This window comes from Empidonax traillii, unplaced genomic scaffold (genome assembly GCF_003031625.1).
Source record: "Empidonax traillii isolate 1590-97213 ecotype Southwest subspecies unplaced genomic scaffold, ASM303162v1 scaffold938:size279490, whole genome shotgun sequence".
Lineage (NCBI taxonomy): Eukaryota > Metazoa > Chordata > Aves > Passeriformes > Tyrannidae > Empidonax > Empidonax traillii.
This window is the reverse complement of record NW_020956131.1, coordinates 5,856-11,710: the sequence shown is the minus strand read 5'-3', so window position 1 is coordinate 11,710 and position 5,855 is coordinate 5,856.

Genomic DNA, 5,855 nt, shown 5'->3' with positions numbered 1-5,855 from the left:
CAGCACCTCTGCCCCCAGACTGTAGTGCTGCAGGGGGTTGCTGTGACCCAGGCACAGGAGCCTGCAGCACTTCTCCATATTGAACCTCACACAGTTGGCTTTATCCCCTCAAACCACCTGTCCAGATCTTTCTGCAGAGCCTTCCTATCCTCCCACCCAAACTGGTGTCATCTGTGAACTTACTGAGGGTGCACTTAACGCCCTCATCCAGATCATCAATAAAGTTATTAAATATGAACATCTTGTGTGAGGCACTGGATTATTATATTAATTATTGGCTTGGACCAACTGAAATGTGTGTGGGGTGGAGGGGTGGGAAGGGATAGGTCGAATTTCATGGAGGTGAGGTAATGCCCTATCCCCTGTGAGCCTCTTGGGTTGGCTCCAGGGCAGCTGTCAGTCAAAACCAGCCCAGGAGCACTGCCCCACACCACAGTCCCTGGAGCCCCTAACCCAGCTCTGAAAGGCTGGCACAGGGGGAGCACCACCCTTCACTCTGCCCCAGAGCCCCAGAGTGGCGAGTGGTGTTAAAAGAACTGAGAGCTCTTCTAATATATTTGTCTCTCCTGATATATTCTTCTAATATATTCAGATATTGTTGGAGCCTTGTATATTTTTAAAGTAAAACCCCTTTGGTGATCTCATAGCTCAAGTCTTGGAGTCTTACAGCTTATCCATACTGAGCCTTGGGGAACCCCACTAGTGACCAGCCACCAAGTGGATGTAGCACCATTCACCAACACTCTCTGGGCCCAGCCATGCAGACAGTTTTTAACCCAGTTGTCCAAGCCATGGGCTATGAGCTTCTCCAGGAGAATGCTGTAGGAGACAGTATTGAAGGCTTAACTGTAGTCAAGGTAGACTACAGTAGCAGCCTTTCCCTCATCCGCTAGATGGGTCACCTGATCATAAAAGGAGATCAGGTTAGTCACTCAGGACCTTAAATTCCAAAGTTCCTTGAGTCCACTGGAAGATGTTTATATCATCACTAGCTTGCCACATCTGCTGGGAAGACTTTCAACACAATTTATGAAATGTAAATAGAGGTTCTTGTGGAAAGGAAAATTAATAAAATGGGAGAATCACTGATTCCCGCTATTCCCTAGCACACTAGTCCTTATTCCCTTTCTTCCCTGTAAGTGGAGACCTGCATTCTCCTTGAGAAGCAGAACTTCCTCCCACTTATCCTTTCCTCACAAGACAAACCTTGATCCTTACACATCTCTTATGTTTGTGCCATGTTTTGACCTATATGAAACTGCAGCTTTTGATAGAAAATATTTCATTGGTATGAATGGGAAAATATAAAAATTCTACCTTCATAATAAAAACGAAGCAATTAAACCATTGCTTTGTCCAGGTATCATCAGTCCATCAGTCCAGGCTTCCTATACTGGAAGCTTTGCATTTTCTAATGTTGGTTTCTGCTAATAAAAAGTCTTTAATTTTTTAATCTGTTTTTATTTTTCTTTTTTTAACCTGCATCCTTTAAGGTCTCATTTCTAATATTATTTCATAATTAAAATAGATGGGAGAATCTCTTCCCTGCTTTCTATCTCCACTGAAAATAAAAATCAAAAGGAAGGTTTTTCTCTTGAGTATTTTGATTCTTTTAATTACTGTCTCAAATTTGATTTAGGTTGTTTGAGGGTTTTTTTCTGTTGCTGAAAGTAATTTTGCTTGCCAGCAATTAGAGATAGGTGTTGTGCAATAAACACTGGGGGAAACCTCAGCAAAATTGTTTCCATGGTGTTTAGTCAGGCCTGCATAACTGTTGCTTAGTGAGGAAAATAAGACAAGGGTACTCAAGAGCAGCAAAACAGAGGTCACTGTGTTTGAAACTGCCTGTTCAGCCATACTGGCCACACCTTACAGCCAGCCTGCTGAGGTGGTGTGCCATGGCGTGGATGGGGTATTTTACCAAAGTGAATTTGTTCAAAATTCTCAGTCTGAAGGCTGAATTATTATAAGATTCTCTTTCCATTTTACTTTGATAGTTATGAAGAATAAAATATGCTGAAAACATGATTTATGAAGGGGTAGATCTACAGAACTCCCTCCTTCAAAGCACACCTTTCTTCTCTTAGCTCACTGCTGGAATGCAGGAGGATTTCACTGTTCCCTGAAAAAGCATCCCTGAGCCTCTTTGGTACTGCTCCAAAGCTGCAGAGTCACACAGAAGCTGCAGGCTGGGTACTGGTTGTCCTGGAGCTGCAGCTCAGGGAGCCACAGTTGAAATTCGTGAAATGTGTTACAATTCCTTAAAGCTAGAAATACTGTTTCTTGCTTCTCCAAGGGAAGAAGGTAAGAGGGAAATCTCTCTGCAAGGTAATCTGCATGTGGGACAGGTTCCCATATAAAACTGTACAAGAACTTAAGAGTTTTGGTTTTATTTGGATGAACTTGCAACCTTGACATTCAAGCTGCCCAAGTGGTGTGCGGTCCTGGCTGTCCCCAGGCTAATCTCTGTGCAGCTATATATATATATATCTGTTGAATGACTCCTTGCATTATCAGTCCCTGTTAATTCCATCTCCTGTAGCTACAGTCCTGCATTTCACTGTCAGGCTAGCAAAACAACAACAAACAACCAGTCTGTTACGGGTTAAGCCAGCTTCTGTCTACAAGTGCTTTATTAAATCCATCAGATCTATTTTGGTCTTATTTCTGCCATCAGTTCTGCCACATTTTGTGCCAGCTCAGACCAATAAGCTAAATTATTAAGGCTTGGAGTCTTACTCAGATAATATGGGCACTGTCTGAGCAGCACAGGACAGAGGTTAACAGTGGAATACAGCAGTGGAAAATGAAACACAGAAGGGATGTAGCATAAAGATGTTTTCTAGCCAGTCCTAGCCTTATGTACTTACTATATATTCCATGTCATTTACAGCATCCCCTTCCCAGTTCATTTTGTAATCTTAACCTCAGGGCTCAGGCTGGTGAGGAGAACTGCTCTTCTGGAAAAGGGGAGGCTATTTTAGGTGTTTGAGAATTCAAATAGAAATAGTAGTTATGGGGAGAGGGAAGACTGGGAAGTTTTGTCAGGGAAAAGGAATGTGTTTTATTGTACCTTTCTTGCACTATAAAATGAGTGTGAAATGGACAAGATTTGGGTAAGCCGCTTTAGTTTAGAGTGATCTCAAGCCTCTACACAAATGCAGCTGGGTTTGTTTTCAGGGGAAGCTTCATTTTCCACTGAAAAATTATATGATACCAGAAAATAATTACTAAAGCCTGCATTTGTTCCTTCTATAGCAAGATACCATATCATAGCAACAAAAGAGATTTTCATCTCTTTGATGTGCCATTTGCGTGCCTTTCCAGCTCATTGACATCCAGAGTAGGGATCCTAACCCCATCTGCCTTCCCCAAGATCTCTTGTATTTGATTGATCCCCCTTGATGTGAGGAATATGACCATCCATATAAAAAAAACCTGACCTCATCCTGACCTTTGTGCTAGCTGGGGAGGGAACAAGCAAGAAGGGTGTAATAAAAACTGAGGTTTTTTTTTTAAATGGGCAAGTGTGAGGATAGACTAAACTGAAGTGGCTTGGAAGATATTGGCTTGTTTTAGGAAGAGAGGTTAAAAAGGAAATCAGCCCTGTGAGTTTCTTCAAGAGTTTGTCAGTTAATCACACTCTCTATGGAATGCTGGCAACAGACATGACCTAGAGGCAGGAAAAAGTGTGTATTCCAGTACTGGAAAGTCAATCCCTGTGTGAAGGTTGCAGAGTGCAACCTCTCATGACTACCTGTCGTTCCCTGCCATCATACTTCTGCATGCTTCAAGTTTGGTTTTTTCACCCTCTTCACCTTCAGGGAATTTCCCAAATAGGCAACTACTTCATAAGCAAATTCTAGTGGGAACTCATGATATTTTACACTTAATGCTGCTCTGCATGGTGCTCACTGCCATAGGGACAATGACTAAGTGTTCATGAGAAGATGAAATGCCACCTTCTTTATCAAGAAATTCTGATTTAATATTTATAGTTCTGCTTAAATATTTATAGATTTTCACAATGTTTTCTTTGTTTACAAAACACATTTCTCCTCCACTATCTGTGCCACAGTTGTGAACAGGAGAAGCACACTTACTTGTAAGATTAAATTCCTTTTATCTTCCTCACCACCAGTTTTCACTTGGATAAGACAAGGTGGGCTGGGATGTCTCTGTTAAGTAGAATTCCAGTTTTCTACTTTTTTTTTTTAACAGACTTTTGAGTCTCTTTCTAATCTTCCTCGTTACTCCTATCTGCAGTGTTCTAGGTTTGTGAGGATTCCCAAAATCACAAACACTGAGACACGAAGGGTGTAAGCAAAGCAAATTTATTCTATTACTTGCAATAGCAATTAGTACACACCGACCCCTGGATTTCTGAAAAGCCGCTGAGCAGGAGAAGGAGCATGGTGCTTGGCAGGAGGGGCAGGCAAGCAATGCACCTTCAGGGCATCCCCTGGATCAAAGCAGTGTGCCTCTCATCCTCCTTATCCATCCAACCCAGAAACACCTCTTATATCCCCCTCACAGGAGTGGAATTTTCCAGTTGTGGCATTGGCTCATGCGTGACCAGTGCATGAACCGAGACCACAATGGTTTATGATACCAGCTCCATGTCGACAAAAGCTTTGTTGTTTCTTCTTCCAAAAGTCAAGTTCCCACCAGTTAACCTAATTTATTGTTTTGCTTTCCAAGGTTCAGTTCCCAACAGTGAAACTATACAATATTTTCCCATGCCACATCAACGAGCACAAACATGGACCAACTATGGCAGGGCCTCAGATACAACTCAGGTCCCTGACACAGGCACCCTTAGAATGACTATAGTTTGAGATAGGCTAACCTAGGGACAGTATTCTTGGCACAGCAGATGTGTCTTGATTTATAATGGGTTTGTGATCTTTCTATTCCTCATACCAGCCTTTTGTGGCCTAGTATTTACTTTCTGATTCTCATCTCTGTTGAGCAAGTGATCCTTAGAGAACTGTGATTAGTAATTTAGAACTGCATCCAGATGTATTATTGCATCTAATTTCTTATTGTCACCTCACTACACTGCCTGTTTCCCCATGTTAGTCCTAGTTTTGCCTGGGTTTGCCTATATAATTTTGCTATCTTGCTGTTCAGCACCCTCCCCAGAACACTGCTACACATACATAACCACACACAAACCTTATGAATATATTTGTTGTATCTCAGCAGTCACCTATTTGAGGCAGTTTCTAGTCCATGGCAAAAAATTGCATCTCACCTTGATCTTTCTGAATTTCATTATCCGTTCACTGTGAGGGATTTTATCAAAGGCAGCTTCAAAATCCAAATAAATAACATCAATTAATTTTCTTTCTCCTATAAAATATTTTCTTGGCTTTTTGAAAGACTGCTAAATAGGTAAGAAGACATGATCTCCCTTCTAGCATACTTATTCTCACTGAGCCATATGATCATGAAGCTTTAGAGGACATACAATTATGGTTATAATTATCTCCATAACCAATTTACAAAGTAAAAATTCATAGAATCACAGAAAGGCTTGTGTTGGAAGGGACCTTAAAGATCATCTAGTTACAGCACCCTCTCCAAGGGCAGAGATGTCACCCACTAGATCAGGTAGAATTATTCTAAGAAAAATACATATTTATGAGATGCTAACATTGCATTTGAGTAAGAATAAATACTTTTGAAAATTTAATGCTTTTTTATTTATTTCTCAATAGCAAAAAATGTAGGCATCGAAGAAACATAAGCTTCCCCTCTGTAAGTCATTTGTGCAGTCATTAAAAGGGATGGCACATGGTGTTATGTTGATCTTTTAGAACGAGATAGCCATATGGAAGAACTCAGTACTA